Genomic DNA, 25,267 nt, shown 5'->3' on the forward strand with positions numbered 1-25,267 from the left:
GTAGAAATTGTTTTTACAAATAACTTTGAAAGCACTAAAAATGTTTAAAAGATAAGAACTTATAAGCCTGTTCAAGTTCAAAAATACAAAAAAAAAAATGAGTGACCTGAGATTATTATCAGTATTACTCTGCTATAGAAAACTATTATTGGATGGGAAGCTTCAGATCTTGCCAACGTGTATTACTTGGAGTTCTCAGACATAAATATTATTTCATAATGCCTTCAGATTACTCAACCAATTACACGTATGTATGGAAACAACAATGGACATTTTGTGTTTCAAAGCATTCTTTGCACTTTATTTAATTTGTTTGCACTCTCATTACTAAAGATAAGCTGAATAAAACGAGCCTTTGTGATGTTATTTTCTTATGTCTAAACTTACCAGATATCAAACATCACCCCAAACAACGTTTGGTTTCTGTTCCATTTGGAAACAGGGGAGTCAGTTGTTGCCCTGCTGTAGAGTTTATGAGCTTTGCCAGGTCGGAGTTTGCACCTGCCAGACCACAAACAGAGCAAGTCTGAGACCCCAGATGTATTACATAGCAGGAAGCCCACTTGGCATGGAGAAGAGCTGACGTGGGCTTGGAATGCTGCTAGTTCTCTTTGAAGTATCTCAACTGCTTTAAGGAAGGTTTCATAGTGTACATTTCTATGCACTTTGATGCAACTGAACGAGTGTTATTTTTTTTTTTATTTTTTTCACATTGAAGGTGTCATTTAAGATTTTTTGGTTGCCCAGTTATATTATCTGCCTTAGAAAATGCTGTCTCTAGAGTCCAGGGCATTAACCATAAACCAAATACATGTTTAACTTGGTATCTTTATTGACAATGTACATAGAAGTGAAACGTAAAAGTAGGAAATACAGAATTTTACTATTTTAAGCTCAGACATAAAAAATATCCTTATGTCATATATATATATATACACTCATAAACACATATCCATAACTTGCAACAAATCTAGAACTCCCCATTAGTTAAAATGTCAATTAGTCATGGCCCGTGTTGCCATCTCCACTCACATTCTCCCTTTTAATTGGCACCGGACAGTTAGCTAACTTTTACTATGAAATAAAACTTAAGGAAACTGATACAGGCTAAAGCTCTTAGTGGGACATTCACTAAAAATCATAGTTGCGCTGGCGTCCGCTTCGTCGCACTTCGCCACACTTCACCAGGCGTAGTTTCGCCAGCGTTCCACAAATTCACTAAAATCCGAAGTTGCGCTCAGGGGTAGCGTAAGGTTGCAAAGTTGCGCTAGTGTTGATTCCCTAAGCAAAGCAAAGTTACGCTACCGATGGTTAATTTGCATACGGCGCCAAATTCAAATTTCAATGGAGGAATATGTAGCATCACTACACAAGCCTGGGAAACCTTCAAAACAGCAAATAAAATGTTTATTTTGCCCTACACATGTGCCCACTGTATAGTTAAATTGCCATGAGTTAGGAAATGTAGGGGGGAAGGTGGGGAGCCCCAAAAATAAATTTCGATCTTTTTCAGCCTATAACCCATAATATAGAAAAAACGCCAGCGTTTTTTGGGACTTTGAAGAAATTTTAACTTTTTTTGAAGCAATCCCTATCTACTCTATTGCGCTTCGTCTGGTATGAGGTGGCGAAGGAAGTCTGGTGTAAAAGGTAGCGTTCAGAGCAATGCGCGCGTTAGTGAATTTGTGTAGTTACGTCCGTTGCGCAAATTCGCCAGACATAAGTGTGAAGTTACACTAGCGAAGTTATGCCAGTGTCCGTTAGTGAATTTGCGAAGTAACGAAAATGCTCAACGCTAGCGAATTGACGCTAGCGTTAGGCGCTTCGGCGCTTAGTGAATTTGCCCCTCTGTCTTTGTTATAACAAGCACATAAGGAATTCCATAACAGGAGAAGCTTTGCGGAGCTAAAGGAAAGGGTATGAAAAGAAAATACTTCTTAAATATCAAGAATGAATGAATAAACAGAAACAGACCTTTTCTGGTTCACAATGGACAGCTCAGAAATATTAAACAAGTGCTTAATCTGCTTCTTAATCTACATATAACTGAACTGGCTATTTACTGGATAGGGTGTTAATATTATTCCAAAGTTAACAAACTGAGACAACAAACTCGTTTTCTAACTGTCAACCCATCAGAGCCTAGAGGTTTTCCTTATATTATACCAAATTATAAAGGAACTGTTACTCAATATTTTTTTTTTTTTTCGATATTCGATTGTTATAGACACTCAAATCATTGAAAACATAATCATGTTATCTCCAGCAAGACATATTGGTTGTGCAATGGGTCATTCTGAAGAAGTAACTTTCATTGTGGCAGCATGATAGGATGTCACTTTCCAAGAACTTGCTAAAAGTTACCTTGTCAAATATAAACCGGAATAAGCACCTGGTAATTCTCAAAATCATTGACCACCAATAAACACATAAAGGGACCACAGAGTGCTGAACTACACAGTGTGCAAAAACACATTTGGAACACTCAATGACAAAGTCTGAGCTTGGCAGATGTCAATAGAATGCTACCTGAGTGCATAAAGCTGACTAAAAAGAGTGGACGAAGAATAATAATGTTTTGAGACTCCCTTGGTTGCAGTGAAAGGACAACAACAGAGCTTTATAAATGTCCCATTCTACACCATATTCTACAGCAGTGATCCCCAACCAGTAGCTCGTGAGTAACATGTTGCTTTCCAACCCCTTGGATGTTGCTCTCAGTGGCCTCAAAGCAGCAGCTTATTTTTGAATGCCAGACATGGAGACAAGTTTTGGTTGCATAAAAACCAGATGTTCTGCCAAACAGAGTCTCAATGTAGGTAGACAATCCACATAGGGGCTACCAAATGGCCAATCACAGCACTTATTTGGCACCCCAGGAACATTTTTCATGCTAGTGTTGCTCCCCAACTCCTTTTACTTCTGAATTTTGCCCACGGGGATCCCTGTTCTACAAAGCAATATCATTCAAGACAATGATACTTGAATGGTACTTGTATATTTGTTCATATCATTCACAAACAACAGATAAAGAAATAGCTTGCGATGATGTCTCATGTTGTTTATTTGATTTTAAAAAATACTTTATTAGACTGAGGCTACTTCATTCCCCCATGCCCTCTTTGCAGTGCATACATTATTATCTTGTTTTTATATATAATATAAGATTTTCTACTCCCACTATCTGCCGACAGTAGACCATCCTACGGCTCTGGCAATATCACCAAAACTAAGGATAATATTTTAATTGATTGATTTAAAACTGTGAAGTTATTCCAGATAATCAAGCTTGAGAATTGTGAAGTGGCAGTTCCTCTCGGTGACCCCCAGTTTGATGATCAATGATAGAGCTGCATATGTGCTAAAAGGTAATCCTGCTTGCCACTGTAACTAATATAATATAAGTGCCGTTCACGTTTAATCGTCTTACATGTGTATACAACAGCAAGAGGCAACATGGCGGCACAGTAGCTAGCATGCTTGTGTCTCAGCCCTGAGGTTCAGGGTACAATTCCAGCCAGGGCATTATCTGCATAGCATTTCTGTTTTCTTTCTCTCTTTTTGAAAATTCCTCTGGGTGGCCTGCTGTAAGATGGGCTGGGAGGCCGGCACACTGAGTAGTAAGGAGGCCCCTTTTGTCTATTTACCTTACCCAAGTTGGCTCTGTGTGCCTACAGTTCCTGCCAATGACTTTAATTCATTTTTGATCTCCTTCTTATTGACTCTGTACCTGTTCCTGAAGCTGATTGTTCTCTGCCTACCCTGACTCCTTGCCTGTATTTCACCATGTTTCTGTTTAACCCTTGTCTGTACCATACATTCACATCAAATTCTGCCATGTTCAGGTTCTTCTTGTCAGTCCACAACAGAAAGTTCCAGGGACCCTAAAAGGGTGTTGGGGAAGACCAGTATTAGAAGGGCTCTCTTGCTCACCAAACGGTGTGATCTCCTAGAATTGCTCAGGGTTCCTGCTTCACAGGTTGTTCTACCTGGCTTGCTATCACAGGCACAAGGTGACCATAGACATGACAATTACGATCTTACTTGGAAAAGATCTTTCAAAGAAAAATCGTTAGTTTCAATACACACGTGTAGAGCTGAATCGGGAATTTTTCGTCCAACCAGATTGATATGCAAGTCTTCTGCCGATATCGGTCGGCTCTTTTGCCACCATACACGCACCGAATATCGTATGAAAATTTGTTTCGTATGATATTATCTGTGCGTCTATGGCCACCTTAAGGGACAGATATATCAAAAATCTGATTCGATTTTTTAAACAATTCAAATATTGTTTGCACCCAAACTCACACATTCGAGTTATATTTTCGAAAACTCAAATGTCTGGTATTTATTAAGCCAAAAAAAACTTGAACATTCGAATGTAAAAATTTGGCAGCTAAAAGCTGGTGAGGTCATGTAAAAGTTAATGGGAGTTTTCCTAGTCAAAGCTCAAGGTTTTTGGTTGATTTGAGGGTTTTTATCTGAAAATTCGATCAATTCGAGTTTTCGGGACATAAATTTGATCAATTCGAGTTTTTTAGAGACATGAACACGATCATTAGCGTTTTTTAATTGCCGTTTTTCATTTGAGTTTTTGACATTCAGATTTTTTCACAAATATCCAAACATTCGAAATTCGAGTTTATCCGAGTTAGAAAACCCCTCACACATCTCACAAATATGATTCTTGATTAATATGCCCTTAAATACATGTAGACATGTTCATTGCCTCCCGACAAAATCAACCTTTGGGCTTTGGAAGGGAAATGATGTAAGTGATAATATATTCCTTGTAAAGCTTTATAGGTTAAGCCCTTGAAAGATAATAAAAGGCTAATAATATTGTATATGAACTACATTCATTATAAAACAGCATAATCTACTCGATTTGGAAGGAACAGGGTTAACTATATTTGATATTTCCATCCAATTAAAATATTTGGTTAAAAAGACTTTTATCCTACCTTTAGAGACAGCACATTTTGCCGAGCTGCAGAGGAAAATGATGTTATTTTATAGCTGCAATTACATACAATTTACATAAACGACATGATCTGAATTATCCAAATACATAATCCCATATATATATACAGTATATATGTACAGAACTTTATCTCAGTTCAGCAACAGAAAATAGTTCAGAGATGATGGAAAATTCCGACAGTTTTTTTTTGCTGCCAGAAGATATAAAATGTAAAGAGGCAAGATCATTAATATATTTATTATCTATGTTTTACCCATGGAGAACATCTTGCATTTTAAAATACAATGACAATACAAATGGTTAGGGTTGAAACTGAACTTTATCATCTTTTAGACAAGGGGGGCGATTCACCAAGGGTCGAATATCGAGGGTTAATTAACCCTCGATATTCGACTGGGAATTAAAATCCTTCGACTTCGAATATCGAAGTCAAAGGATTTTAGCGCAAATAGTTCGATCGAACGATCGAAGGAATAATCCTTCGATCGAACGATTAAATCCTTCGAATCGAACGATTCGAAGGATTTTAATCCAACGATCGAAGGATTATCCTTCGACCAAAAAAACTTAGGAAAGCCTATGGGGACCTTCCCTATAGACTAACATTGACTTCGGTAGCTTTTAGATGGCGAACTAGGGGGTCGAAGTTTTTCTTAAAGAGACAGTACTTCGACTATCGAATGGTCGAATAGTCGAACGATTTTTAGTTCGAATCATTCGATTCGAAGTCGAAGTCGTAGTCGAAGGTCGAAGTATCCCATTCGATGGTCGAAGTAGCCCAAAAAACACTTAGAAATTCGAAGTTTTTTTACTTCGAATCCTTCACTCGAAGTTAGTGAATTGGCCCCAAGGTGTCACCTAACCAAGAAAACCTAAACTCTGTATATAACCCTAGTGATCACCCTAGTGATCTTGTAGTATTAGGTAGTCCAGCTACTCTAGTTATTTGGGCAACTCTTTCATTTCCAAACTGACTGGTTACATTTGGGAAAAAAACCTTGTGGACTGGAATAATGAAGCAGTGAATCAACAGTTTGAACAGGTCTTTGCTCCAGAGAGGTCAACTTCTTCCCTAACTTGTTTAGAAATGGCAGGTGAAATCAATCCTGTCTTCGTGCAATTTGACCCTCTTGTGAGTAACAGACCTGTTAGAGGGAACCACTTTAGAGGTCAGTTGTTGCTTTCAGGACCCACTTGACTATTTCACAATTTAAGTAGCAAATGTTGAATATGTGTTTTGTCTGTGGTTGATCCCTCTTAATGTGTCTTGTGGTGAAACTGTAGGCCAAGGATGTTAATAGATGTAAGAAAGAAGCCTTTTTTTCAAGTCTTCTCCGTAAAATGCGATTTGTATTTTTCAATTCAGGCCCATTAAGTCATCAAACACCATGGGGGTTATTTACTAAAATTGAATGTATCTCATATTTTTATTTAAAAAAAAAAAAACACAGCCAAACTCGCATGCCTGACTTGAGATTGTTTATTAATAAAATAACTCTATTTAATCAGATAGCAAAAAAATTAATATAATCAAGTGGAAACCTGAATTGCTAGGTTTTTTTCAGGCTTTTCCTGAAATTACTCAAATTTTTTGGGCTTCTTTCTTAAATTGTTCGATTTTTTCAAGTTTTTGCCCAAAATCCCCTGGAAAAGTCAGATTTTCTGGTCAAAACCCCCAAAGACCCCGATAACTTCAGTTTGAGGTAGGTGCCTCTCGCATTGACTTATACAGGATCGTGACAGGTCTGAGATGACTGACTTTTGGCTTCTAGCCTGCTGATTTAACAGAAATGATAGTAAATAATTTGTAAAATGTCCATATGTACCTCCATTTAGGAGAGAAGAGACACTCTGTGCTACTTCTGGGCTTACGTGAGACGGGTTGCTATAGCAACCGCTCGAACTGAAGCTTACTCAACCCTTTCAGTTTACAGTTCCAGCTTTAAAAACTTATTGCCTATATAAAAGTGGTTTTTACTTGACATATATTTCTCCTGGTTCTTCTACATGGATTTAAGCCTGTTAAAAAATTTTTATCCCCTTATTGTGCAAAAATAAATGAGTTCATCGCTATGGCAACCCATCTCACGTAAACCCGAAAGTAGCACAGAGCTAGAAAAAGAATTGTGAGACGTAACCTTGGAAAGCAGAGTTCTGAGAACTTGCGGTTGCCATGACATCCGCGAACAGCAGCATGTAGCTAGGGAAAGTATGCCTCTGAGGAAGCCAGCTGATTGGCGAAACGCGTCAGGCAGGAAGTGATGTCACACAGGGATCACAGGAAGAGCCACGAGAGGACTAAACACACCGGCAGGGCCCTCACATAGAAGCTGCCTGTAATACATATATCTATGTGTGACTGATCTTCAACCAAATGTGAGTCCAAACTTTTTTTTTTATATATATATATATTTTTCAATAAATATACTATTTCGGATTTATGTTTCTCCATGGGGACATGAGAAGCTGACTCAAAGAGGAGGGAAAGATCTACTAACACTACGGGCAATAAACCATAACTCCAGTTTGTAAGTAGACAATTTGGGCAAACGGCGGTGGTAACGGATTGGAAAAACCGTGCATGTCACCAATAGAAGTGGAAGGTTTAAAGGGGAAGTACACCTCAAAAGAATAAACAAATTGCACTATTTTTCGGTTTTTGGTTTTTTTCTCTGTAGTTGTAGGCGCTGATCTACCTACAAACCTTGGAGATTTTTATACAGCTGAGAGACTGTTCGATTGTTGGGCTCAGCCTGTCCGAAATAAAAATGATATGTCACAGATAATCACTATCAGCTATGTATTAATAAGTATACATCAGCATAAGGACGGTGACCACATCGAAGGATAAAAACCGTAAGCAAAAACATTTCAGGGCAGAAGTGAGGTTTTTTTTAGTTTGTCGGACAAATATATTTTCCCAGTGCAGTGAGCTGGTGTTTGGGCAGATTTCGTAAATTCTTGTAAGAACATAATGCAATGTAAAACTGCTGTACAAGCCAGATTAAACATTGTGTTTATAACGGTCGGCTATTTTCTAATATTCAAATTGTAATAAGGCCCATCCAGCTCACTATGAAACCCCACAGAAGTTGGACACTTATTCTGAATTTCCTGCACTGCACAAGTAATAATAGCGCTAACTAGTGCTGCGACTGACGTCGTGTCTGCTTCTCAAGGAAAATATTGCTCTACGTTTATAACACTTTTATAACATAGAAATAAGAGAAGTCATAAAGAAATACCTGGGTCATAATGTGAGAATGTGAAGTCTTAGTGGAAGCAGCTGAGATCTCCTGTTCTTCAACGTTGAGCCGGTCATATAAGAATTATGTTGGCAAAGGAACCTGCTAAAGTGATTGCTATTGCTTTAAATACAATATATCAGGCACCATTCAGATTGATGAGAAAGACTTATCTCCTAATTCAGATGCAATTTAATGGAACTTGACTTATCTCATATATACAGTATATCTCTGAATATAGAGAAAAGTTTTTGCTCCTCAAATTGAATCTCCCCCACAAGTTTTCACGCCATAAACCATAAAAAGAACATTTATCATTGATTTGAATCTGGCCCGTTATGTTTTTTTATCACCAGTCAGGACATTAAAATAAAATATCTCATCTATATAAATGGAATAAAGCAATTAAGCATTAAGTCATTAGCCATAGGGGGGGTTATTTATTACGCTCCAGATATCTGAAATTCTAATAATTAGTGGTTTTTGGACTAAAAAAAAAAAGAATTTTTCAGAATTTGTTAAAGCCTGATGGCCCCAAAAATCCAGCATCTCAAAACTCTCGAGGTCCTGTATAAGTCAATGGGGAAGGTCCCAGTGTCTGCGCTGCTGTCCGTACTGATATCCAATAATTTTGGGGATTTTGGTCCAAAAAATGACTATTTGCGTACTTCGTACTTTTCGGCCAAAGCTCCGAAGTTAATGGATTTTTGCCTTACCTAATTTTTTCGGACTTTTTTTAATGATAAATAAGGTCCATTCAGGCAGTCGGAGTTGATCAGATTTTTATGTTACAAATTCGGACCTTGATAAATACAATAACCCCCTAGATGTGAGGTATTGATTTTAATTACTGCAGTGATATTATGGTGCCACTTTTCCATTGTTTGTCTTGAAGATCTTAATATAAATACCAAGCTGTGTAATACAGGTATGAGAAACCCCGGAAACCCGTTATCCAGAAAGCTCCGAATTACAGAAAGGCCGTCTTCCATAGACTCCATTTCTTCCAAAAAATCTGAATTTTTAAAAATGATTTCCTTTTTCTGTGTAATAATAAAACAGTAGCTTGTACTTCATCCCAACTAAGATATAATTAATCCTTATTGGAAGTAAAACCAGCCTATTGGGTTTATTTAATGTTTATATGATTTTCTAGTAGAAATCCTGTCATTGGAAAACATGTTTTTTTTCAAAACACATCAGTTAATAATGCTACTCCAGCAGAATTCTGCATTGAAATCAATTTCTCAAAAGAGCAAACAGATTTTTTTATATTTAATTTTGAAATCTGAAATTTGAAATCAAGTCACATGACTTGGGGCAGCTGGGAAATTGTCAATATGTATAGCGCCATGTCAGATTTCAAAATTGAATATAAAAAAATCTGTTTGCTCTTTTGAGAAATGGATTTCAGCGCAAAATTCTGCTGAAGCAGCACTATTAACTGATTCGTTTTGAAAAAAAAAATATTTTTCCCATGACAGTATCCCTTTAAGGCATAAAGATCCAAATTAGGGAAAGATCCCTTATCCGGAAAACCCCAGGTCCCAAACATTCTGCATAACAGGTCCCATACCTGTAGTGTATTTTGCCCTGGTTCTACCACATGTCGGATCATCCAATTTACTGGTATTAAAACATATAATCATTTGCTAAAAGTAAAATGTATGAGGCTCAAAAATAAATAATTTGTAGTCAAAATAACCCAAAATTATTTTTGCCTGCAAAATAGTATACAATGCTAATTACATGTATATAATATATATTCTATAACATTTATTCTTCAAGCTCAACAAAATCTCTGTACTTTTTATCGGTCTCTTCTTTTGAGAATGTGATACCTGCAATTTAATTGGGACTCCCCTCAAGTGGAGTGTATTGTTTGAGATATCTCCCATCGACTCCATTTGAATAAAAATAATTCTGGTTTTTAAAAATGATTAAAAATCGAAAAATATGTGATATTAAAACAATAGCCTGTACTTGATCCAAACTAAGATACAAGGAATCTTTATTGGAGAAAAAAAACCCAATCCTATTGGGTTTAATTAATTTTAAATTGATTTTTTTTTTTGCAGACCTAGGGTATGGAGATCTAAATAAGGGAAAGATTCCTTATCCAGAAAATCCCAGGATAAGGTAAATACATGAGCAAATACCAGAAGAAGGATTCCATGATAAACTGTGATCTGAACGAGCTTTCTGTTATGTACCTGATTATCTGTGTTTAGATTTGTTTGTGCAGATAATGGAGATGAAAATCCTTTTTTTTTATTCTTCTATTTTTTTTGTACTTTAATCCAGATGTGACAATTCAATTCTGACACTTACTTATCTGGCAGAACTCAGCTCTGCTTTTCAAGTTCTCCTACTGCTTTTATCACATTGCTCCCCCCAAAATCTCTCAGTGTTTTCATGAGATGTCGCTCGTTGAGAAAACATGTCAGAATCAAAAGCACAAATCTTACTGAATTAAACAACTGTTTCTGATGAGAAGTCATGGAAGCCAACCTACGGGAAACCGAAGATGAAGAACATGGGAATAATAATAGAAATGTCACGTTGACAATGTCTCATCTGGTTTAATAAACAGCAGCTCTTTGTGCCTCCAGACCTGTCTCGGTTTATGTTTCTGTCATTTGCTTTTGTGCATCTTACATTAAAGACAGGTATACCTGTTATCTACTCATATGACACCATTTTTCAGATGTTTTAAATAAAAAAAAAGTATGACCAAACTAGAATCCACGATTTGCCCTTATTTATTGATGAAAAAAATGAGGAAAAAAACAACAAATTTTCACATTTGAAGCTGAAAAACGTCAAACCCCGACAATTCCAAACATTTGTGAGGGTTAAAACGTCTTCAAATGATTAAGGGAACATCTGCCATTGACAGTAAAGGTGGCCATAGATGTAACAATTAGGATCTTGCTTGGAAAAGATCTTTACAATGAAGATGGTTCATTTCAATAGACAGGTGTAGAGCTGAATGGTCAGATATACCTATAGAAACAATAGAATTCTACCTGTATCTGACCATTCAGCACCCAGTGTTTGGGTCCCTTCAAAGGTCCCTGATTAAAATTTTCCTTCCAGCTGGATCAACGAGCCAACAGATGTCCAAGCTTCTGCTGTTGGCTCTTTTCCCACCATACATGCACCAAATATTGTACGAAAAATAGTTTTGTACAATATTATCTGTGCGTCTATGGCCACCTTAATACATGAATTCAGCAGGTTTGAGATGGAGTATTTTCGGATTTGGAACAAATTCGGGGCATAATAAATCACATCTTTTTTGAGTTTTTGTCATCAAAATGGATGCCTCAAAAAATTGCATCTTAATAAATAACTCCATCAGTGTGCACTAGATCCTAACCAGAATCTGAACTCCAGCTACTTCCAGGGTTCATCCTGCAGCCCCAAGCTGGTGTTAAACTACACCTCTCATGGTCTGAGCACAATAGATGTTTAAAGGGGAAATTGAAACTACTCCATGTCTGGTCATTGCACATTAGATAACTAGATTTCCATTTTCCCCTTTGTTTTCACTTTTCTCAAAGCAGCGGTCTATTAAGCAGTAGGAATAAGCCACTAGTGAGAGGCAAAGCAATTTCTTAGCATTTTGTTTATGTATTACTGGGGTATTAACTGAGGGTCAATATAAAAATGAGAACAGCTTCTTTTACACCCCTACCTGCCGGAGATATTAAAGGACAAGGAAAGGTAAAAAAATAAAATCCAATTTTTACTTTCTTTAATGAAAAAGAAACCTATCTCCAATATACTTTAATTAAAAAATGTGTTCTGTTTTTATAAGAAACCTGACTGTCTGCAGTAAAATTCCCCCTTCATTTACTGCTGTGGATAGGAATTGTCAGACGGTCCCTAACTGCTCTGCAGGGAAACAATCATACTTATGTACAGCAGGGGGAGCCCCCGCCTTACTTCCCAGCCATGCAGAACTCAAGCAGCTTTGTTTATGACGATCCCTAAGCAGCCCTGACCACACTGAGCATGTGCACAGTCTTGGTCTTGCAAAGATGTATAACAAAGTTACAAGATGGTGACCCCCTGTGGCCAACTTTGAAAGCATAAATCATTTGTTTGATTAGGCTTGTGGTGCAGTAAGTTCATGTTTATGTTTAGTATACAAAATACAGCATTTCTAGCCTTATTCTATTTTACACTTTCCTTGTCCTTTAAATTCTAGAGAGTCAGCTCACATAGACAGTACAACACAGTCATTCTACTTTCTTCTGTGACATGCCCTGTGTTTATTAGACCTAAGGAGAGAGTTAAAATTGAAGCATCCTGGCAAGGAATGGGTTAAGTAGCCTTCCCAAATCCAAAAATCCCCTCCACCTTTGAGTTATAATAAAATGTTCTTTCTATTGATTGTGTTACTGTGCCGTTATTGTGTATGTGATGTGATATTGAATATTGTGCAGGCTGATTTCACTCTAGAAAACTCACCCCACAAACCGCAGATGAAGTTTCAGAAAGTTTCCAAGTTAGTGATTTAAAAAGGTGAGAATTTTATAATATTACCGCATCCTGAACAACCAGTCCATTCTCCATGACCTTTTAGCATAACGTTTGCCAGAAATGTTGTGCCGCCGTTCTTCTCAAAGCTCCCCAAGTGCCTTTAAATTGCAGGTCAAATAAGCAACAGATTAAGCTTAATAAGAAGGTCCTGGTGTCTTTGAAGAAGAAACTCAGCCTCTCTCTGGTATTGTTGCCTATTCTTTTGCTCTTACAATATATTTTATCTGCTTCAAGAAGCCTAAAACCTGCACCCAACGAAGGCAAAGTTGACTGTAATAGAACTTCTATACAATGTCTTGTACTTTGCAACGTTTCAGTTGTTTTTTATTAGTTATAGTTTTTACATTATTGGCCTTGTTTGTCTCTTTCAAATAATTGCTCCGTGAGGCTACAATTTTTTTGTTATTCTTACTTTTTCATCACTTATTTCTCTATTTAGGTCCTTTACTGGTTATATCCAAAACTGAAATTCCAAACTTGAAACTGTGCTGTAAAAAACAAAACTAACGATTATGAAGATCACGGCCCCATCTTCTGGCACTTTGGCAACTTCCGTCACCTCCGGCACATGCGCAGTTGTAACAAACCGGAAAACTGCTCCAACTGCTCATGCGCAGATATGCCGCTCACTCTACGAAGATTATTGATGCGCCAAAGATGGTGCCCGTGATCTCCAATGTGCTCACTCTGCATTTGCGGTCAGTAATCCTACATGGGACACAATTCTGGGGTAACACTTAGCAGGGCGGAGGCAGGGAGTGGGGCCAGTGGGGACTTATCACAGTGGGGGGTTTAGTTCTTTTTTAACGGTTTTTCTTAATATTTTTCTGACATGTAAAAGAGTTTTTTTCAAACTGAAAGATAAAACTGATGAGTAATATCCAATGGTTTCATAAATAAAACTATTTTAATATTTTTAGTCCAACAAATTGAGCGAGGAAATAGCACTTTGATTTTTCCTGATCAATTGCTTTCACAATAATAGAAAAGCATCCTGTTCATGGAATGTCTTTTATTTTCTGTTTCTCTGGGGTGTTTTTGAGAGAAGAATGAGCTGAATTAATTTTAGATTAGCACTAATCCTGTCCTACTCACAAAAGATCTGTCTTTAATGTTGTCTGATTACAATCAGTCTGTTGTTTTCAACCAAGGGTCATTTTCTCCAGTTTGAAGTGATACAAGTGGCCTTTCTCTCCTTCCTGGGAACTATTATCTGAAGACTCCAGACTCCAACTTCTTCAGCCCTCAAACTCTAATAGGGATATTTAGGGGGTTATTTATTAAATGAATACCAAAAATTAAAAAAAAATTGAAAAACCTTTTTTTGAGCTTTATTATACCATGAGGCTGCAAAAAGTCCAAATCCAAAAATCCGGCATCTCAAACCTGCAGAGGTTGTATATAAGTCAATGGGAGAAGTCACTATCTTATTTGGAAGTTTCTGTGGTCTGTACTGGAATTAGCCTGAAAAAATAACTATTTTGGGCTTTTCTGGCAAAAATCTGAAAAATTATGATTCTGATTCAGGAAGTAAATCGGAAAAAAATCACACTATTCAGGTTTTTGCTCAATATTATCGAGTTTGTCCACAAAAATTGAGCCTTTGAAATAATAAACAACGTCAAATAGTGGATTCTAGTTTGGTCTGAATTTTTTTAATTAAATAATGAGAAAAATTCAGATTTTGATAAATAACCCCCTAAATATATAGCGCTTCATAACACTCCTACAGAAAATGAATAGGAACATCGGGGAGAATATAATAAATTTCTTCGGCGGTGTTAGTAAATAACTGGAGTAACTAAGCAAATGTCTTTATCCGTGCAACATTGTAAACCTCCCCCCAGACCAAAAGTATGTAAAAAAACGGAATTAAATTTTTGTATTGACCTTTTTCTGACATTACATGAACAAGATCTGTTATCAGGAATGCTTTGAACCTAGGGCTTGATAATGCATTTGGAGCTCCAAACTATATTTATATACATTTAGAGGCCGATTCACTAAAGGGCAGATTTCCTATGGGTCGAATATCGAGGGTTAATTAACCCTCGATATTCGACTGGGAACTAAAATCGTTCGACTTCGAATATCGAAGTCGAACGATTTTCCGCAAATCCTGCGATCGATCGATCGAAGGATTTTTCGTTCGATCGAACGATTAAATCCTTCGAATCGAACGATTCGAAGGATTTTAATCCAACGATCGAAGGAAAATCCTTCGATCAAAAAATCACAGGCAAGCCTATGGGGACCTTCCCCATAGGCTAACATTGACTTCGGTAGGTTTTATCTACCGAAGTAGGTGGTCGAAGTATTTTTTAAAGAGACAGTACTTCGATTATCGAATGGTCGAATAGTCGAACGATTTTTACTTCGAATCGTTCGAATTCGATTGAATTCGATCGAATTTAACCAATTCGATGGTCGAAGTACCCAAAAAATACTTCGAAATTCGAATTTTTTTACATTCGAATTCTTCACTCGAATTTTGTAAATCTGCCCCTAAGGGTCGAATATCGAGGGTTAATTAACCCTCGATATTCGACTAGGAATTTAAATCGTTCGACTTCGAATATCGAAGTCGAAGGATTTAGCGCAGATAGTTCGATCGAACGATCGAAGGATAATTCCTTCAAACGAACGATAAAATCCTTTGAATCTAATGATTCGAAGGATTTTAATCCAACGATCTAAGGAATATCTTTCGATCAAAAAAAGTTAGCCAAGCCTATGGGGACCTTCCATTGACTTCGGTAGCTTTTAGATGGAGAACTAGGGGGTCAAAGTTTTTTTTAAAGAGACAGTACTTCGACTATCGAATGGTCGAATAGTCGAACGATTTTTACTACGAATCCTTCGATTCGAAGTCGTAGTCATAGTCGAAGGTCGAAGTAGCCCATTCGATGGTTGAAGTAGCCCAAAAAAACCTTCGAAATTCGAAGTTTTTTACCTTCGAATCCTTCACTCGAAGTTAGTGAATCGGCCCCTTAAACATGCACATAAAATCAACATGGTTTGGTGCTTGTGTAGATAAATTCAATTACAAGGCATTGTCTACAGTCTTATTATTATAAAGGAACAGCAAAGCAGGCAAGAATGAAAAAAGGTTTCTTTATACAATACAGATATGAAACTTGTTATCCAGAATGCTGGGGTTTTCCAAGGGGTCTTTCTGTTATTCGGATCACCATACTTTGAGTCTACTAAAAAATCTGAGGACCCTCAGAGAGCCCCAGATATGGGCTGATAAGTAATGACCTTTAGTGACTTTAGATTGTAAGTCCAATGGGGCAGGGACTGATGTATAAATTCTGTACAGAGTTGAGGAATGTGCCGTCAGTCTGTAAGTAAAAGGTAATAATATGCTAATAGTAAAATATCCTTCTTTAAATCCAACTTTTGGAACTTGAATCCTAAGGGTAAGGCCACACGAGGAGATTCGGGGAGGTTTTGTCGCCTGGCGACTTATCGCCACGTCTTTTGCGCGACTATCTCCTTGAACTGCCTCAGCGTTTTTCCCCAAAGGCTAATGCACACGCGGCGATGCGTTTTCAATAGTCGCCCAAAGTTGCCTCAGAGGCCTCCTCGTGTGGCCTTACCCTACGGTTTTAAGCCTACCACAATATTAGAATTTTTCCTACTACCCTTCTACTAGAATCATTATCAGTGAGATACGATTGGCACCTTAACCACAAAGCCTCTGACCCTCAAGAACCTCCAAATGGCACTGAAATAGACATTTAAGCAGATCTAATAATAAAATAAAATATGCAAGGATATTAAATTGACACCAAGAACATATTTATTGTACACAAGTGCAGTTCGCACCAAATAGGAGCCAAAACAAAGTACAAATTTCCTGGAGCACATTAGCGGCACCTACTCAAGCGGCTGATTGCAGTTCACATTACACACGAGCTGCTTGTTCATCACATTTTGTTAATCGTGTATTTGAGTAAAAGCGAGAGGCACAGTGAAAACAGACATTCAGTAATTGGTACTGACTCGTGTCAGACAACATGGCACCTTGGCAAACAATCAGAAACAAAGTTCTCAGATTCTGGTCTGACATTAGCACTTTGTTCATGTGCCCAAGAAAAAGGCACAGCATAAACCTCACTAACTTTTTAAAGAAGGATATAATTGTTCATCCCATAACCTGTGACTTTCATGTCAAGAGAGGGGAGGTGCTTGCTGACAGTTTAACCAATGCAATGGCAAACTGACAGTTTACACCAGGCCTAGCCGTTGACTTTCTGTACTAAAAGAGTTTGTGACCTCACAGATTCACTTTTGGAAAAAGTCACTGAGTATTTGTCACTTTCTGTAGAAGAAAAGTACTGACAATATTTCTATCTCTCATAGTCTACAGAGCCAGATATCAAAACTATTAACGAGGTCTGGCAATTTGAAAAAGCCTAGGATTATGTGGATGTAATAAGATCTGATTAAAGGGTGTACAACAAGCACTGAAGGGTGTTAGGGGGAAATTCTTTCCACAAAGAGATAAAACGAAACCTCTTGATGTGTGTGGTTTCCAATGCACTGAATAATTTCTGTAAGACAGACTCACATTACCTTCCACTTCCAAATGAATTCAGTTACAGTAAATAGTGTGTTTGTTTGTATGAGATGTTCACTATCAACTACATTAGCAGTCATGCAGCAAAGAGGAGAGATAAAGCTCTAATGTATTGGACAGGGCAATGAGAATATCATGATCTCATGATAATGTCTTATGGTGGCCATACATGGGTAGATTTGCTCTTTAGGCCAATACAGCAGCATATCTGCCCGTTTATAGGGCCCTCAGAGGAAATCTGCCATATGTCAATCAGGGAGGTTTGATGTTCCTGGATCATTGATGCATTCCTCACTCCGATGGCTCCTATTCCCGTCATTGTAATCTGATTGTAAGGATTGGCCCTATTTTGCCCATTTTAGGTGGATATATAGGGGAAAAGATCTACTTGTTTGGCAACTTTGCCAAACAGATCTTACAGGGTGAAGCCAGCTTTACTCATTCTTAATCATTAAGATTTTTTTTAACCTTTTTTTTTTTTACCAGTGAGCCACGTTCAAATGTAAAAAAAAAAGTTGGAAAGCAACACAAGCATGCCAAAAATTCCTAGGGATGTCAAATAAATGTTGTGATTGGCTATTTGTTATCCTCTATGTGGACTAGCAGCCTACAGGAGACCCTGTTTAGCAGTAAACCTGGTTTTTATGCAAATTGCCTTAAAGCCCATAATGCAAGCCTGGCCAACATGTTGCTCATGAGCCACTGGTTGGGAATCATTGCTCAAAAGTGCACCCTTCCCCAGCCCCCAATCTCTGCTTTATAATGAACTGCAGTTTTTGTCTTCCCTTTGTCTGCCCTGCATGCACCTACATATTCCATAGTGCTTCACAGAGACTATACATCATTCCCTTCCCCAATTAAGTTTACAATCTAAGGTCTCACATTCACACACACTATGGTCAGATTTATCAAGAGCCGGTTAACATGCCTGTATGTTTTTGGAGTGTGAAAAGAAACCAGAGTAGAAGCTCTGCTCGCACACCCTGGCCTACGCGTGTTGATTGCCTGGTGCACGGTGATGGAGGGATCGGCCCCCTCCTACTGGAAGTAGATAATGGAATCACTGGCACTCGAAAGGCAGGCGCAAGCAGGAACAAGCTCTTGCGTATTTATTAGCAGAAAAATGCAACGTTTCGGGGTTAGACCCCTTTATCAAGCATAACATTTTTTTTATGAGAAAAAGCTATTTAACACCCCCTACAAAGCGTAAAAAAAAAAAAAATCAGTGTACAAAAAAATTAAAAATAAAATACATTTTTCATTGGACTATATAAAATCCGGAAGAATTAATTTATTTTGTTTTTAATTTTTTCGTACACTGATTTTTTGGAACACTTCACTTGTTTTTTTCACTTGCGGGGTTAATTGATTCATTACTTATGCTAATTCTGATGACGAGTGTATTACGCTATGTAGGGGGTGTTAAATAGCTTTTTCTCACCACAAAAATTTTATGCTTGATAAAGGGGTCTAACCCTGAAATGTTGCATTTTTCTGCTAATAAATACGCAAGGGCTTGTCCCTGCTTTCACCTGCCTTTCGAGCGCCAGTGATTCCATTATCTAAGAAACCAGAGTAGCAAGAGGAAATCCACAGAAGTAAAGTGAGAACATTGCAGACAGAGCCCTCGCTGGAATCAAATCCATTGCTACAAAGCACAGATACTAACCTTGTAGCAACGGTTGTTCCATGCATGGAACATGTTGTTCCATTAATTGTTGGAGAAATGCTTTTTTTTAAGCGTTTCTGGATATGGGATAGATGGAGGAGAATAGCTTGGATAAAAGCTATGTTTTTACCCTGCATAAGGATTCTTTTAGGCCTTCTATACCCTGCACTTGGACATTAGACTCATGAAATGCCACATTTTAGCCAAGACAGATGATGAGTAACCTGTTCAGCCTAAACAATTTGTGTTCTTTCTCCTTTAAAGCTAATGGCACACTGGCCTACTTTGAGAACTTGAAGCCAATGGGCCCATGGTCCCACATCCCCTGAAACACTACACCATATTTGTGAATCAAAATTTCTAAGCCTAAAGCAAAACAATAAAGAGAAAAGTAAAGGAAAGAAAGGGATGTAGAGAGTTTCCAGCTACTTGGACTGCATCACTCCAGGTTATTGGAACAGGAGCATTTGCTCCATTATTTCCTTAGCATTCCTTCTTCACAAAGCATTGCCCTATTCACTAAAGGCTGATAAAATTATCAGTATAAATTATAATCATATATGAAACAGATAATGCCTTACACTAGCCCTCATCGCTGCCCATGGAATCACATGAGAATCACCTGTGCCAGCAGTACCATACAATTTCATGTTGGTTTTTTTTTACTGTGAAAACAACTGTGGAAAAACCATGGTGGTCAAACCATTTGCCAGAAAGTAGCAGCTCTGGGATTATGCAATTACTGTATGATAAGGCCTACTAAAAATAGGGATGCACTGAAACAAATTGGAATCTGGTAAAAATTTGCATATGCAAATTAGGTTGTTGGATGTTGTTCGGGAAACAGTCAAATTCCAAAATAGTGGATTTGGTGCATCCCTACTAAAAAAAAACATATAGGCAGTTGACTTCTGATGAAATAAATACTAGTACATGTGAATGCCATGGGGACTTTACATTGTAGGTTCCATTAGGGCAGGGACTGATGTGAATAATAAATAATATCTGTAATTGATATCCACAAAGCTCTGAATTTCAGGAAGCCCGTTTCCCATACATTCCATGTGAAGCAAATAATTCTTATTTTTAAAAATGATTTCCTTTTTGCTCTGTAAAAATAAAAAAAAAGTGTACATGGATTAACTGTGTTGCATAATAAATATTGGTGGCAAAACAATCCTACTGGGTTTATTTCATGTTTAAATGTTTTTAGTAGACCCCCCTGAATTATGTAGGTCTCTTTAAAAATCGATTGCATAAAACAGCTCGTATGTAAAACCCTGTTTCGTGTAAATAAACCATGTGCCATTGGGTAATCCTAAATAGAAATGCATTCACGGCGATATTCCGAACTTCGCCACCTGCAAATTTTTTTGGGAAACATGCAACAAAAATTTGTTGTGGAAAATTTCACCACAACAAAAATGTTGCAGTGACAAAATTATCTCAGAGACAAAAAAAGTTGCCATAAGAAAAAACACCCATTGATTTTAATGAACAAATTTTTCGGCAAAGCAAAATGGGACAGATTCGCTTATCATTAGTTGTGGCCTTTTTTCAAAATTGCAATTTCTGGAATTTATTTATTAAGCCTCATATTTTTTTTTTTTGTCAAGTTTTTAAGGGGAAAAATTCAAAGTTAGGTATTTTTTTGATTTATTACGCTCCAAAGCTGCTTAAAATTCCAAAATACTCCAGCTAAAACCTGTCCAAGTCTTGTAAAAGTCAATGACAGATGGTCCCTTTTACAACTCGAAGATGTTTTTTGCCTTCATGATGTTCAAGGGTTTCAGGCTGTCTGTAGCTGGTCTTCATTTGAAAACTCAAAAAGTTTTAGTTTTTTTGGGCTACAATTCTAAAAAGTTGAGTAATTCAAATTGTCACTAGATTTTGTCAAGACTTTTCATGCACGTATATAAAAAATGCTAGCCTAGCAAAAAAAAAAACTCACGGGAGGGAAAGAAGAATACCCAGAATTCATAGTTTATTCATCATTTTAATGAGCTGACAAGCTAAAAAATAAATGTAAAAACTAAAAAAACTATTTGCTTAACCTTCAATTGACATCTAAACAACATTGGAAGCTTTCGGAAGTTTTTCCTTATTTTTTTCTCTAACCAATTATCAAAAATTCATTTTTTTAAAATCATTATTCAAATTCATGATTTTTAAAGCAGAAAAATGTGAAGAAAATAAAAAAAAAGTTGATGAATAACCCCCTTAAATAATTGAAGGGCAGACTTCAGTGATGACATTTTAACACTTTTACATTAGCCTGGAGAACTAAACATATAAAATATAATTACTCATTTGCCTAATAAAAAAATGGTATTGCTGAGTACAAAATAATTTTGTTATACAAAAGCACATAAATGATAATGCACGATTTCTGGTGCAAAATATCCAAAGGCTTAATTCCCTTTTACTTTATAGATATTGTGATATTTACACCAACAAACTTACCACTTAGCATTTATTGAGTAATCTCAACTGGTATAATTAAATATGGAAAAAAAACCAGTGACTTTGTGCAACCTGGAGATACTGCTCCACTGGCTCTAACTGGCTCTCAGTGGCTCTCAGTGGATTACCATACAGAGGTGATTAAATTAAGATTGCAGCTAACCACTTGCAACATACTCATTTTAGGCAAGAATAAAAGAAGAATAAAAGTTTCCAAAAGTAAGACCATTTGACATTATGTTTCAAATTTGTGTAATTAGAAGGGCTTGCATAAATGATAGACCATGAACGGGACCTACACTCTAAAAGACTGACCTCCGAGGTTCCTTGTCTTAAAAATGTCTAGAAGAATAAGTAACTATGGAGAATACAGTCTGGGAAGGATGCAAAACAATTTGAAATAAATATTTGCTAAAGGTGTCATACTAGAATCCACCTTCCCCTAAAAATTCCATAAAGGGAGCCTGTACAAGAATCTCTGTTGAGTGTATGGATGTCATAAATACGTGGAGGCTTAGTTATTGAAGGTCGGATTTAAGTGGTTTTTAGAGTTTTTGGAAACTCAATTCACAAACTCTACACCACGATGGTCATTGATTTTATTCAAAGTTCTGATTATAAAAAGTGCAAATGAAAAAAAGCATTGAAAAAATTTTAAAAAATACAAATACCTCAAACACCCCTTTAAATTAGAGCTTTTCAGACAAATCAGAGCAAAAAAAAATCCAAAAAATTCTAAAATTCAAATTGGGTTTAAAATGGTTTTATAAGATTAGCGCAGCTCCCACTTGATTTCTACAGCACCTATACAGCTTTTACTTGGTGAAGTTTTGCATTAAAGGCTTTTGTGGTTTTTACACTTAGGGGCAGATGTATCAACAGTCGAGGTGAAAAATGAAAAAAAATTCATTTCGAATGAAAAAAATGGCATTCCGAATGAAAAAAATTTCATTCCGAATGAAAAAAATTTCATTCCGAATGAAAAAAATTTCATTCCGAATGAAAAAAATTTCATTCCGAATGAAAAAAAATTCATTCCGAATGAAAAAATTTTCATTCCGAATGAAAAAAATTTCATTTCGAATGAAAAAAATTTGAATTTCTAACTATTTTTGTGTACTTCGACTAGGGAATAGTCCAAATTCAATTCAAATTTGAAAAAAATTCAAAAATTCAGCGCAGACACTGGCATTGTCCCCATTGACTTATACAGGACCTCGAGAGCTTTTAGCTGCCGAGGTTTCAGATTTGGAGTTTTTAGACCATCGGACTTAATACATTTCTAAAAATTTATTTGGTTTGGATATTCAGAGCTTGATAAATAACCCCCGCAAGTCTCAGCTTTTTGCTATGCGATGTATCCAATACCTTCTTTTGAGTGGAAGCTATTTAGGAATTGTATAAGTGAAAGACTGGACTTGATGGAAATTGGTTCCTTTATGGCATTCCAAACAATTATGTAACAATTATGTAATTATTGCAGACAATGTAGTGGTCAGTAGTGATGGGGGAATCTGTCCTGTTTCGCTTTGCCAAAAAATTTGCAAAACAGCAAAAAAAATCACGAAACGCATTGAAGTCAATCGGTGTCAAAATAATTTTGATGAGCAACAATTTTTATGCGTGCGACAATTTTTATTTTGTACTTTCACAAAAACATTCGCAGGTGGCGAAGTGTGGGAATTCACCTCAAATAAATTCGCCCATCGCTAGTGGTCAGTTTTAGTTTCTACTTAATTCTAATTGTCTGCTTTAATGCTGGTAGGGAGAATGGAACTTGTTTTCTGTTATCAGCCTGCAAACGATGATGAACTTTGTGGCCCCATACTTTTTTAATCATCTCACTTTATGTATACTAATATATTATCATACAAAATGCGTGATAAAATTATCATTTTGATTGCATGAATGTCTTGTCTCCATGACTAACAAACGCCTTTTTTTTTTTTTTTATCTTTGACATCTCCCATAATTGGCGGAGTATGTACATCATGGAGATTCTATTTTCAGAAAATCAGGCAATTATTGCTCCAAAATGACATGTGCATACTTATGTGTACTTATGTGTATTTAACCAAGAAGTATTTTATATAAAACAGAGACCAAGCCGCCAAGCAGTTTTAACCTTTCTTTATTTCGGGCTCACATATTTATTATAGTAAACACCAAGGGATCAGCAATATGATCTTAAATTACAATTGACTGCACATACATTTTTAAATCACAAAAACCTCTACAATCAACTACAATCCAATATTTTAGATTAGGATGAATGTCTTGTATCCCATTACAGGACAAAATGTTAAGTCACCACTATATGTTTTCATAGCTCTAAAAAAAAAAGCTAATCGCTGACTGGTTGCTATGGGTTACTGCCTGGGTGCAAATTTTTTCAGTATTTAAATGAGCCACTATATCTTCTGCTCTATATATAAGTAAGCAATAAACATTTGTTACCATTAGCTCCTTGTAGCCTTTCTTAAACAGCTTAAAATCCATATGCGAAGCCTTTGGATCCCAACCCTCTACCCAGTGCTTTAGTCTAGCGAAAACCTTTTGATTAGTGATGAGCGAATCTGTCGTGAAACGGCGAAAGATTTGCGAAATGCATTGAAGTCATTGGGCATCTCCAAATTTTTCCCAATCCAAATGCAATAAAGTCAATGGGCATTTTTACTTATGGTGACTTTTTCCAGGCCAAATTCTTGCCGCAGTTTAGCGAATAGGATTTGCAGGTGGCAATTCCATGCCTGGTGAATAAATTAGCTCTTCACTACTTGATGCCTAAACTTTTGAATAATTTTACATTCAATTAATATTGTTTCCATGTTAGAGTGATCTCCCTCCCTCAAAAATACCATTAATGAAGGAATACCAGTTACATGGCAAAAGTACTTGTTGACCCAACATCTACAATCTACAGTTCTTTCATTTATAGTGCTATATGAAATCTTCCTCTGTTTATGGATCACCCTCCTAACAGCCATGCAAAGGAAACATCAGTATTTCTTTCCACTATAACTTTTTCTCTTAATCCCTCATTATTTTGTACAATGTAATCTTTGACCCCTGGACTCCTATTCCTAAAACATGGGACTAACTTACTGTTCTTTAGTCAGTACTCAGTAGGTAGGTGCAATGGCTAACATCCTATATCTGGTCATTTAAAAACTCAGCATTGGAGAGAAAGGAATCCACATTTTTTATTGTGATTTCCTCTGCCTCTGTGGCTAGTTGGAACAGAGACCCTGAACCTATATAATACAAGTTTGGAACCTATTTAACAGAATGCTTGGGTTTTCCAGATAAGGCATATTTCCTTATTTTGGATCTCCATACATTTTGGAGCTATTTAAGTCTGAATCCAAAATACTCGGGTTTTGATCAATTAGGCCCCGCCTACTTAAAAAAAATCCAACCATTAGACGAAGAGTAATCAAGGGTCGAAGTGAAAATTCCAATTTTGAATGTAAAAATTAGAATTTTAGAGTTTATTTTAGTGTAATTCGACTAGGGAATAGTTAAAATTCGATTTGAGTTTTTTGAATTTTTAAATGTATCATGTACTGGCCTTTTAAGAATCCAAAGTCGACTATTCGACACCTTAAACCTGCCGAATTGCTGTTTTAGCCTGAGGGGGACGTCCTGGGATCAATTTGGAGTTGTTTGGAGACATCCTGAAAATCTAGTTTATTTTTGGTGGGTCGATCCCATTCACCCGATTTTGGAAAATTTTTATTGGTCGTTTTTTTTTTTTTACATTTTGA

Source organism: Xenopus laevis, chromosome 8S (genome assembly GCF_017654675.1).
Source record: "Xenopus laevis strain J_2021 chromosome 8S, Xenopus_laevis_v10.1, whole genome shotgun sequence".
NCBI lineage: Eukaryota > Metazoa > Chordata > Amphibia > Anura > Pipidae > Xenopus > Xenopus laevis.